The following is a 13,445-nucleotide window of genomic DNA, read 5'->3' as shown; positions in this document are numbered from 1 at the left end:
TCTGTGAGAATTAAAAGATCTGTTGCTTGGTGAAAGTGAAATCCACATAAGTGAGCAGCAGAGACGCGAAGTGGCTGGCACATAGTGTAGGCCTAGGGTTGGCAAGCGAAGCAAGCAGGGGGCAAAACCCCCTCGTTATTATTATTATTATTATCGTCTGCCACAGGACCTATTAACCACACGGAGCTAATCTCAAGTCACTGTTTAATCTATTCCTCATGTCTTTGGGATATGAGAGAAAAAACTAATTACCCAAGCGAAAACCAAATGCAAACACAATGAAAATTGACAACATTTCTAGAAAATAAAATGATATAACGTTCTTTACAAAAATCTGTTAATAAATAAAGAACAAACAGAACAAAAATATTATAATGAAGGTTTCATTCATAGCAACACACAGCAATCCAAAAAGTAATTCTCCTAACGTAACATTGTCAAATCTGCTTAGCTCAGTTCAGCGCTGCAGGGAGCTAGAGGCTATATCATGGAGGTGGACACCTAACATGCATGTCTTTAAGGTTAAATGGGTGAAATCAGAAAAAAAAATACATTTAGGCTTGGGAGAGGGTGCAAACAGTCTGGCTAGGGAAACAAATCACTGGAATGATGGGACCAAAACGGCTAAGCGCTGTAATTGTGTAGCTCTATGTAAAAGCTCCTCCTTTCTGACCTAATGTTTCAGTGTGGCCTGATGAGCACTGGGCTAAGCCAAGCTTTTCAGTCTTCATCAGCATTCTCTACATCTTCCTAAGGAATTGACAGGTCCTGTCAGGATAACTGACGGATAAGTAATGACCCTATAAACCTAAATATATAATCAATTTTTTTGCTTAAGATGCACTTATCTTTTTCTAGTATCCTGCCTCAATATAAGCCAATTCTCTCACAGCAGGAAATTAATAATTAGGACCAAAATTGCAAGTTCTTTCTTAATAACTGTGTTTGAACCTACTGTAGGTGCATGAGGAGGTGAGTGAGGCGTGTTATGGTCTGAGGGAGACCATTTCCACATACCAATTTAGAAAGACAATCAATTCCTGTCTGGGGGATGCAAAGTACGTATGCCTTGGTAATGTAAATTATACCTAGGAATATGTCCTTTGAGAGTGTCATTGTAAGACAAAATGTAGAAGGAAATGTGCAGAATGCCAGGATTTTCCTAGGGTGCTAACAGCAATCTGATCCCCCAGTCAAGAAAGGGAAATCTTGGAAGAGTAAACAGAGGCCAAGGCACTTCTAGTGGACATCAGGCAGCAGCATACAAAGCGACAGGGCATAGCTAGGATTCAGCAATGGCAGCTATGTTTTTACAGGGCTTCTTGTTTTCTCTTCTGACAGTTTGTGTTCTCACTTGGTTGATCTGTTGTGGATTTGTTTAAGTACAAGTCCTTTTTGTACTCCATTTGCATTATTCCATGACCAGGAGTTATGACAAAGAGTGACTAAGCTGAACTAATATTCTTGTGTGAAATGTACCATACCAGTCAGTATTAGGAGTTTCATGTTCAGCTAGTCTTCTGAATGTCTTTTGATGACAGAGGTATCAATCAGTAGAAAATGACACCTCTGCAGACTGTCCAAGAATAAAGTTTTGACCATTACCTGAAAGTTAGTTTTACTCCAGGCAGCAGAAGGTATCTGATTATTCTCAGATGGGCTGCTCTTTGAGCCCCTGGCTCCAATTGAAGTATAGTACTTTGGGGATCATTGCAGGTCAGCTTGATGATGTTTTCAGGAGTTAGGTGAATAGGCTAAAATGAGCTGTGTTGTTTTGTGTGGCCTGTTCTTGACAAAATTATTCATATACTATTGGGGGCCAATCCCCCTGGCACCTTTGGCACCCAATCCCCAGTTGCAGCCTGGTAGGCTGCCGCACTTGTGGCCAAAATCATAAAATTCTATAAATATGTAAAAGAAAAATTAATTATTATTTAACAGTGTAAAATCATGAAATAAGAATAAAATATTTACAAACTTACCGATTGGAGTATTCCCGTTAAACTGAGGTCCACATTTATAAGAGACTAAATAAATGATCCATTCATTTTAACTGACATTCTTATAGAAAAAAAAAACTTTTTAAAAAAATTACTCATTTAAATAACAGGAAACATCACATGAAAACTAAAGTAGTATGCAATGGGTAATCATAACTCGACCCTCAGCTGAAAACCATGACTTCCTTGATATTTTAGTTTATAATTTAAAAACGGAATAAGAATCTGAAAATCTAACAACATCACATTAAAGTTCGATAAATTCTGAAAAGAATTATACCAAACATATATATGTAGATTTTAAAATAACCCCTATTTAAAGCGTGACAAAAAAAGTGACATTATATCATTGCACTATTAGGCTTAGGATTTTATATGTAGAGAGTAGATTCATTTGTAAGGAATTGGAACTGAAGTGCTGAAAGTGGGCCGATCCCTACAGCTCACCTTCCTAAACTGTTAGGCGGCTAAAGTAAGGACAGGCCAATACAGTAATGTGACGGACTATTTAGTGCGTAGTGATACTGCAGCACATAGGCTTTGTATAAAGCTGGCGCATGTATAAACGGCGTCAGTCGGCACGGCAGCAGTGCAAGCTTGCCATGCACTCTTGTATAATTTTTCCATGGTATTAAAAATTCACCAAATATAGTCGTTCCTCCTTGGTTGCATTGAGCATTGGAAATATCACCCTGAATCACTCCACTGTACTACCCCCTTTTGATATAACTAATTTTAAGTCAAATGTATATAATCTATACTAATAAAAGGCAAAACTGACTCACTTATCACTAATTCTCCAACTTCCCGTGTAGGTAGAAGGCTGAAATTTGGCAGGCTCATTAATTACAGCTTACTTACAAAAGTTAGGCAGGTTTCATTTCGAAATTCTATTTTAACGGTGATAACTGGAACCTACTTACATACATATATATACGGCCATAGCCTGCAGCTCAGTTGCCATGTGAGGCGGAGTTGCTTCCCTCATCGTCACACCTCCCACATAATTGAGTGCCTGCCCATATAAGGCCGTCTGTCAGCAGCTATCCAATAGATACACAGCCGCGAAATATTCGCGAGTGAAGGACTGTGCTTATGCAAACGAAGATGAGATGGTCAGGGACAGACTAGTGTTTGGCACAAACTCAGCGAAAGTGCGAGAGAAACTTTTAAGTGCCGAGTCTTAGCTAACATTAAATAAAGCCGTGGACATCGCAAGATCGCATGACATAGCACAAGCACAGCTGAGAACCTTCGATGCATGTACTCCGAGTGGCTCACGTGAACTGACTTTGCAGGACTGGCAAAGGTAAACCCGTGCATGTAGTGTGTGATGTCTCAGATAAAGAAGAAGACGAGATGCTTATTGATGCAGTAGGAAACAAACAACCCTCTGATGCTAAACAAGCCTTTGTACACATATCAATAGGAAAGCAAGGTGTAAAGCTTAAGTTTCAAATACGTTCATAGACACGCTGCCGCTAAATATTCACAGGCAAATCCACAACTTAATACCGGGAATGCCTGTTAAACATCTTAGATTCACGAGTACCGATTTTGGTAGTGATCACTTCGATGAATGAAACCTGTTTAAAAAATTCAATACACAATTGAGAAGGCAGCAAAAGAATATGAAGCGAGTGACGCATACAAGCATATTCATAGGTGCAACTACTGAGGAAACAAAGCACGGTGTAAACCTTAAGTTTAAATTAAGTTCATAGACAGGCTGCCGCTGGCGTTTGTTATGCCTACGACGAATACGATATTCGCGAGATACAAAATTAAATTAGAAGACGCAGGGTATAAACGAGACTTTTCATCACTTTGTAATGGAGTTAAAATTTCTGGTGAAGGACTGTGCTTATGCAAACGAATAGGAAAGCAGGGTGTAAAGCTTAACTTTAAATTAGGTTCATAGAGACGCTGCCGCTGGCGTTTGTCATGCCTAAAACGAATACGATATTCGCGAGATACAAGTTTAATGAGAAGACGCAGGATATAAATAAGACTTTTCATCACTTTGTAACGGAGTTAAAATTGCTGGTGAAGGACTGTGCTGGTGAAGGACTGTGCTGATGCAAACGAAGATGAGATGGTCAGGGATAGAATAGTGTTTGGCACAAACTCAGCAAAAGTGAGAAAGAAACTTTTAAGTGCCGGGTCTGAGCTAACATTAAATAAAGCCGTGGACATCGCGAGATCGCACGAGATAGCACAAGCACAGCTGAGAAGCTTCGATGCATGTACTCCAAGCGGCTCACGTGAACTGACTTTGCAGGACTAGGAAAGGTAAACCCGTGCATGTAGTGTGTGATGTCTCAGATAAAGAAGAAGACGAGCTGCTTATTGATGCAGTAAGAAAGGAACAACCCTCTGAATCTGAACAAGCCTTTGTAGAAATATCAATAGGAAAGCAAGGTGTAAAGCTTAAGTTTAAATTAAGTTCATAGACACGCTACCGCTAAATATTCCCTGGCAAATCCACAACTTAATACCGGGAATGCCTGTTGAACATCTTAGATTCACGAGTACCGATTTGGGTAGTGAACACTTCGATGAATGAAACCTGTTATCTTTACAATGGTTGACAAACACGGAATATAACTTGAACACAACACATCCTTCAAATACGAACCTGATTGAAAGAAATAATGATAATCAAATCCTTGATGACAGCAACTCTCATAACAGTGACAAAACAATTACATTGACAATCATGTTACGTTATTTTTAAAATGCTTCCTTTTCTTTTTCATAACTTCTTTAACACACTACTTCTCCGCTGCGAAGCGCAGGTATCTTGCTAGTCTAGTATACATATAAAAGACAGTTACAAAGGCAATTTTAGCAATGGCAGGAAATATATATGTATATTATACATGTAAAAAAGAAAGACACAAAGATGAAAACAGCAATGACCTTTTCCCTCCCCAAACAGACAGGTCTTCGTAGCCGTAATTCCTTTTACATGGCCAATGCAGATCCGGACCCATTTTGCTATTTTGTTGGCCCTTTTCCTCCGATTGCTGTCCTCCTTCTCCTTTTGAAAAAACGGCGCAATTTATGCAAATGACTCCTGAAACCGGACGTCCAGCCTTCGGGGTGCCGAAGTCAGTCATCTGTCAGTCATCTGTCTATTCCCAAACAGCAGGCTTTGGCTCTCTCGTCTTTCTGTCTTCTTACCTGTACCAGCAGACCAGACAGACAAGCAGCATTTTCGGTGTTGCCGTGCTACACTTTATTGAGCAATTTTGTAAACTGTAGAAATACACACACCATTAATTCCAATGAAATTATCTCTAAAAACATGACATACACACAAATGCCAAAATTAACACAGATATAAAGTATATTGTTCCCCTTTATCAGTAATCCATAATAAAAAACATTAATACAAGGCATCAACTGAAACACACTCATCTTCTGATCAATTGATGTGTACTTAATATGTATTGCTTTGCTTAGAAATTTGTGTCTGCTTTTAATTATGCTATTAATGGTCTATGTGGCTGTGAACATTCTTATACATGTTGATATTGCAAAATACCTTTTCCATACATCTGTAAACTTAATCTAAGATCGCCTGTCTAAGATCAGTTTTCCGACAGTGAAGCATAAAAGAACAGGTTTAAGGCCTCCTTTTGCTAAAGGGCTGAAGGGTTTATCTTCGAAGATGGCATTCATTTTGCTGATTAGGATCTGTTTTGATACCTTCTGTTTTCTCATAGCTCATACACTGCAATTTTGAAAAACGTACACTGGCTTATCTCTGGGCTTGCCGTATCGCAGACATATAAATTGTGGCTTCTCAAGCACATTTTACTACTTACAAATAACCACCCTTTTACTTACAAATAAACACTTAAAATAACCATTACGTGGTATAATCACGGAATATTCAGTCACTAAACAAACATTAGATGTGGCTTTAAATGTGCTTTTGCTGTGTGTTTTGGATTGTCTTTCTGACGTCAGGTTGTGTACTGCAGCCAACCAACAAGAACACAAACTAACCATCCATCCATTATCCAACCCACTATATCCCAACCACAGGGTCATGGGGGTCTGCTGGAGCCAATCCCAGCCAACACAGGGCGCAAGGCAGGAAACAAACCCCGGGCAGGGCACCAGCCCACCGCAGGACACGCACACAAACACACACACTCACAAAGCACTAGAGACAGTTTAGAATCACCAGTGCACCTAACTTGCATGTCTTTGGACTGTGGGAGGAAACCAGAGTACTCGGAGGAAACCCACGCAGACATGGGGCAAACATGCAGGGAGGACCCGGGATGTGAACCCGGATCTCCTAACTGCGAGGCACAAACTAACCATTGAGGTAAATATATGTTAATTTTTCCTCTGAAAGCAAAATGGAAATGTTAAGTGTACCTAATACAGTAAAAGTGAAAATTACTTGATGAATTTCATAGGTTCACGAAAACAAATACTTTTATTTCAAGCTGCAGAATACATAAAATACTAACCTAGTGACCACATATTTATATGTAATTTTAATATGAAATTTTGTCTTTATTTATTATTTATTATTATTTCACAGTTATATAAAACAGCCTACCAACAAATACTGATTATTTTACAGAATGAAGGCGAGTCACTCACATCAGTTAAACATCTTCACATGCCAGATTAATTGAATTAACAATAGTAACATTCTGACGGTACCGCCAGGTGGCGCGCTGATGCTAAATCAAATTGCAGTCCGAATTAAATTTGTACAGCACTTTGCTGAGATACCCGCTTAATTATATAAAATATGAAAATCTGAGAATAATAAATGCAAATATCTAAAACGAGAATAAGCTTTACCGAAATATACGTAATTAAATAGCTTAATCATTTCAATAAATGTTGACGATCTTTGTGTAATACTGTAAAATATCGAAGCAACTGTAATAACTATTAAAAAAGTGAAAAGGGAACGTGAACTGCGTTTCGAAAGGCTATGAATACAATCCTTTAGCTTTGAGCCCGTTTACCTTTTCAACTGTTCAGCGCAAAATTATCCTCGTCATTCCCATCATTATGTGTGGCACAGAAAGCGCTTCCGTCTCATGGATCCAGAGGTTTGAACTCCACGCCCAGTTGTTTTCCTTGTGGAATGTTCACGGCCTCTCCATGCGTCCGTGATTGTGTCCTTCTATAGTACCAAATCTCTTTAAGTTACATCAACTGGCGACTCCAGACTTGCCCTTGTGTACCAGTAAACCCCGCGATGGATTAACATGCAGCTTCGAATCACCATCCATTGATTTTAGGATATCACTGTAATATCAAGCCAGAGCAAGAAAAAAATGGATGGCACACCAGTTCATCGCTGGGTATTCACATCGGGACGATTTGGAGTCCAGATGTTACAGACGCACTGGCATGCTTTTCTTGACAATCGGAAGAAAAAGTAGTTGTCAACTACTGTACTTCAAGACTCTAATCGTATTTATTTAAAGACATCCTAAAAGTAACCACTAAGGTTCTTAGAATATAATTACTCTTGGAATATTTACGGGAAGATACAGTTGTGCAGAGATTCGAACCCACATCCCCGCCCATTTAACAATTGCTTCGCCAGACTGCCCTGTTTAGGAAATAGGACCCATGTTTTACGTGCTTTAACCTCACCCTAGCTTTTATATCTCAACGCTACTGTCAAGTGAAATGCCAAACTTCCACAAGCAAATTTGAAAAGAACCTAAGAAAGAAAATTTCGGCTGGTGGGCTTTCATTATTTCGGAATACACATAAGGTCGCGGACACGGAGAGTCCACCCTGGAGTTTTTGACTGTTTTTGAATAACTTAAACAGCAGCGTCGTGCCAAACCCATATGACTTATGGTACTTACTACTTTGAGCAGGTTATCCAAGCAATGGCATCAAACAGATGTGAAGAAATGAAATATCCAGAATCTCACGGTTGATTCAGGTCTTCTTTTTAAATGTGAGTTATAAATGACGTAAATCACTCAAACTCTGCTGACATTCAGAATAAATATAAAAACAGAACGAAAAAGAGGAAGAAGTGAGAGATGGCACTGCCGCTGCTGTCCCAGCTCTTCGTTGCTTCTATAATCTCCCATGTGGAACAGCCGGAAAACTGCGATGAACTCCCAGATGCGCACGTACCGAACTCGCAGCGTACTGAATGTGCGTGTCTCCGAGTTAAAATGGAAGAGCAGCAACACTAGGAGTCCGACAAGGTCTCATCATTTCACACAATGTGTAGTCTCCAAACCCCTACGCGACATCTCCAAAAACTAAATGGGCTCAGTGATCGAAATATAAACTCACGCAACACGCATGCGCCAAATTTATAACGTTCTTAAATCCGCGTAATCCACATCTGGAATCCGGAGGCAGGGCCGTTTCTAGGCTTTGTTCGTGCTTTAAGAGCTGTCGCAGTTTTACTTACACCACCCACGGCATCGGTAACATCATGTTATGTAAATAAAATAATACTGATTGTCACTTATGGCAAAAAACAGTCCTGACTTGAAGTGATGTTTTAATGTGAGTCTGCAAAATACCCCTTGTCAGGTAATGGGATGTTATTATCCTAAACTGCTTTGTGGTTATGCCCGATATCAAAGGTGCTATATAGAACAATAAATTATGTCACTACAAAATATTAGAACAATCCCTATGCAGTTAAAATGATCTCTCTTTGTGTACGCCAGAGCCTACCCTGTCAAGGAGAGCACTGAAAGGTGCAAAGATAGTCAGAACGTGACGACTGGTCATTAAAGGTCACTGGCAAACTACAGCACCCAAAGAAAACACTGCAGGGGGTGCGTGAAAACTTGATCTTTGTTACTCAGTCCTACTGTTACTCAGCAAGTCTTGTAGGTTTTAAAATAAGCACTTTATCGTTTAAGCTATTGGGTTAAAATGCATATTGGATTTGATACTCTCATCGCCACGGGCCCGGAGATGTACAGTTTATATATGCAGTACTCTGAACCCTGAGGTGCCAGGATTGCTCAGTCTTTGATTTTCATAGAACACATTTAAGGATATCCCCTGTGCCTCTTAGAACAGAATTGCTCCTGTAATGTTTGCCACTTTTAACTTTCTAAAGTCCCAATCTTACAATGCCTGTTGTAGCTGTATTCTGAGGTTATGTTTGCAGTCTGTCAGCACTAGGGACACAGGTTCAAGTCCCAGCTTGGAGACATTATTTGGAGTATGCATATTACAACCAATGCTTTATTTGGATAGTTTTAAATGTTTACCAGATATGTTCTTGCAATTGATGTTGAAGTAGAATTAGAGTCAATTACAATAAATAAATAAGGGCACCACAGCTGTAGTACAACTGAATTAAAGAATATAGAAAAATGTAAGGAAATTACATTGGGTTAAAGGGCAGCACGATGGCGCAGTGGTAGCGCTGCTGCCTCTCAGTAAGGAGACCTGGGTTCGCCTGTTTGCATGTTCTCCCCGTGTCTTTGTGGGTTTCCTCCCACAGTCCAAAGATATGCAGGTTAGGTGCATTGGCGATCCTAAATTGTCCTTGATGTGTGGGTGTGTGTCCCGCGGTGGGCTGGCACCCTGCCCAGGACTTGTTCCTGCCTTATGCCCTGTGCTGGCTGGGATTGGCTCCAGCAGACCCCCGTGACCCTGTGTGAGGATATAGCGGGTTGGATAATGTTAGGAAGTGCCCAGCATAGGATGAAACTCTAAAATACAAAAAGAAAAGTAAAAATAAAATGGTGTATAGCATCAGATATTTAAAAGATATGTAACAGAGAGAAAAGAGCCACTGTGCACATTATTGAATATGCATTCAAATATGCTTTGTAGCACTTGATTAGGCATGCAGAAACACAGTCCTTCACTAGAGTTAGTTTAGTATCTCACACCACTGTCCGGAAACGGTCTGGCTTTATAGGGCTGAGACTGGAAAGGATGGGTTTTCGCTGGGTGGTGGGGTGGAGCCAGCCATCCTTCTTGGTAGTTTTTTCTTGGCTGCAAGGAGGAAGAAGGTAAGGACAATATTAGTGCCAGTGCCCCCTTTCCTCCTGGAGTGAAACTGCTTACATTACCAGAGTCAGGAAGATGGTCCATAGATGTGCATGCTTGACATGAGTGCCTTCCCCATCTATCTATCTATCTCATTTAGCATTGCTACACTGGAATTGTCAATGGCTTATTAAAGTTATGGACTGTACAGACACAGTGTATGCAGTATTTCAATGCCTGTCACTCTCAGTATTTGTGTCTTTACATTATTTTTATTTTTTCAATGTATAAATAAACTTTACATATGTTTTCTTTTCATATTTCTTTACTTCCCAATCAGTCACCAGAGTCTTCTCATTTTCTCCTACATGTTCAATAAGCTTGTTACCCATCCACACGAGAGCCACAGCCTGTTACCTGTTTCTTATTAGCCTGACAGCACCAGAATGCTTACCATTGCAGAGGATATTCCTGGCAAGATTGAGGGGGGTGCAGAAACAATTGAGGGAGATGCCAGTGTCCTTGCTGGATGTGTGAAAAATTTCTCAGTAAAGTCTGTCACCGGTCTTTCCCTTTTGTGTATGGGGCACTTTCATTCAAAGGAGAAATTGGTCTTTCCTGCATTTACTACCTTCTAGTAGCACTGGCAAAAGGTTATGAATGCAAAAATGACATTGAAGAGACATTCTACAAAGGATTGGATACACCATTTTCCACATTCACATCCAGGACAATCTCTTTCAAGTTGAATGTTTCTGCATGCTTAATACATAGTGGAGAGTTCTTCTGGTTAATAATAAGCCATTAGAGTGGTGGATACAATCGCAGCAGAAGTCTGCTTAATTAGCTGAGGTCAACTTTCTTTATTTGCTGCTCATTTTCCTTCTTAGATTTCCGGTGTGAAAGTAAAGAGAATGACCAGGAATTGCTGAAGCTGTCCTAATTACTATGAACCTGCAGAGGTCCTTAAGGTAATCTTGAAACTCTTGTTTGAAGAGATATTGGACTTCATCCCAGTGGGTGGGGTTATGCAGATCTTGCGTCTATAAGGGTGGAGCTGGGCAGGTCTACTCATCCAGGGGCAGGATAATTCAGATTCTTCCTATTAAACAATGCTTTTCAACAAGTCTTTCTCTAAATCCATTTTACTTGTTGCTACTGAATGAAAACCGCCACAACCCCAGAATACTTAAAAAGTAGTGGAGCTATTCATGTAAGCATTCTCACCTGAGGCATTTGCCACTCAGACTCTGTGCCACTGAGATTTCAAACAGGACAGAGAAAACAACTTTCCTTGTCTGATGTTGAGGGTTATGTACATATAGACACACTGGTAGAGAAGAGGATAATCCTGTTGTCATCTGGGGCCTCATGTATAACGCCGTGCGTAGAACTCGCACTATAACATGGCGTAAGCACAAAAGCCGAAATGTGCTTACGCACAGAAAAATCCAGATGCAGGAATCTGTGCGTACTCCAACTTCCACGTCCTTCCGTTACATAAATCCCAATCAGCGTGAAAACTAACGCTCGTGCACGCGCATTATGTAACGTCCCAAATCCTCCCAGAATTACGCCTATTTGAATATGCAAATCAATATAAATCGCCCTTAAGCGTAGCCTTCTGTGAAAAGACAATGGGAAAAGCACGGGGAAAATATAAGAATTTCAGCGAATACCAAGTGGAGGCAAAGGAAAAACATACTATTTGTTCAAATAAACCGTGGTATAATCAACAAAATGAAGTTGATCGAGTGACATAGCGTGTTGGAGAAACTTGAAAGCTCACATTCACAAAATCACACAGTGCCGGAAATAAAAAAGAAGTCACATATCAAAGTTGCCGTGAAAAGAAGAGTTGTAAGCCCACTGTCTGAGTGTCATATGAAAGTTTATTAGGGTACAGAGAAAAAAGGCACATGGTGGGGAAAAAGCACAAAATGTCAACTTTAATCTCGAATTTTCCACTTTAATCACGTAGTTTATTTTGTCATTTAGTAGAACATTATAAACTTCATCTTAAAATCGTTTAATTAACCAGTTTCTCAAAATTACATCGTAATTAAAGTAGCACGTTAAATGCTTTGTTTTGTATTTGATCTTCTACTCGTATGTGATCTATGTGTGTGGATCACTTCTTGCTTCTTAAACTGGCTCTCTTCCTCCAACTGGACACAGAGTCCATTACATTTGTGATATTACAGCTCTCTGAATCTACTGAGATGTATACGTGATGTCATTTTCATGATGATAGGAGCTAAAGCACATTATTAAACATGTGTTTCATGAGCCTCGTGCTCATGACAAGCATTTATCTTTTGTCGAAATTTTTCACTGCGTTTTTAGCTGTGTTGTTATTTTCTCTTTCTGTTTTATATTCAATATATATTGGCGTGGCGCCCAAGAGTCCTTGCTTTTCATTCCCAAGTAATCGATCGCCACACAATCAGCTCTGTAATAGAAGTTAAGCCATCTGTAAGCTTAGCTCCGATTCTTCAAAATGTTTAAAGAACATTGAAATATCTTCGTAGTACATGTTTAATTATTCTATCCTTCACGACACTCCCAGTGAAGAATATAGATTATTTAAATGAAGTTAAAGTTTTATGTGTATAATTTAACAAACATATTTTGCTGCATTTCACCTTAAAATGATATCGTCATCATATGTAAATACGCGCTTTATAAAGTGGCCCAGGTTGTGAGATATTATAACTGTAGTGCAAGTTTACAGTGCGGTGATTGTACTTATAAGTACAAACCGTTCTACAAGGAGCAATTGATTGAGTGCATTTAAAGTTCTTGGGATTAAACTGTTTCTGAACCGCGAGGTACAGGAAAGGCTTTAAAACATTTTGCAGTGGCTGAGACAGCGTGTCCTTAAAGCTGTATACCGATAATTCTCTTTCCGATCAGCTGCTGCTGTGATTCACACTCAGATACAGTGATATAAATACTCCGAGTCGTGCAGTGAGAGTAATATGGAAAAAGATGATCCGCTGTGGCAACTTCTAACGGGAGGAGCTGAAAGAAGAAGAAGAAGAAGTGAGAGTAACAACGCTAAAGCAGTTATGGTATTTGGAATACTATGGCTGTTCCCTGGACTATTATATTGTTACAAGTTAACTACAATCAGATGCATTACACTAATAAACAATATGCGGTTAGTTTCTGTGTATTTATAAAGCCGCGTCATGAAAATAATGAGTAATCACACAAGAACAGTACCATTGCTTTGAGAACTTGCGTACGACAAGGCATGAGGTACCGTGGAAAAGTGCGTGCCTTTACGCCAAGTGTAGGTTTTATACATCGCGATTTGAACGTGGAAAAGTTCTTACGCAACATTTCTGTGCGTACGCATCGTTTATACATGAGGCCCCTGGTCTGATGTTGAGGGTTATGTACATATAGACACACTGGTAGAGAAGAGGATAATCCTGTGGTCATCTAGTCTTAGTT

General features: G+C 39.7%; 1 long non-coding RNA gene across 1 annotated transcript; it reads right to left on the bottom strand.

Moving 5' to 3' along the window:
- Positions 1–385: 385 nt before the first annotated feature.
- Positions 386–8,272, bottom strand: LOC120523972. The gene is made up of 3 exons (XR_005632730.1): positions 7,868–8,272; positions 4,923–5,186; positions 386–1,901 (listed from the first exon to the last, which is right to left on the bottom strand). It is a non-coding gene; the product is annotated as an uncharacterized LOC120523972 (long non-coding RNA).
- Between the last annotated feature and the right edge of the window lie 5,173 nt (positions 8,273–13,445).

The sequence above is a fragment of the Polypterus senegalus genome, chromosome 2 (assembly GCF_016835505.1).
Source record: "Polypterus senegalus isolate Bchr_013 chromosome 2, ASM1683550v1, whole genome shotgun sequence".
Taxonomy (NCBI): domain Eukaryota; kingdom Metazoa; phylum Chordata; class Cladistia; order Polypteriformes; family Polypteridae; genus Polypterus; species Polypterus senegalus.
The sequence above is the reverse complement of the archived record's forward strand: the minus strand, read 5'-3'. Positions and strand labels throughout refer to the sequence as shown.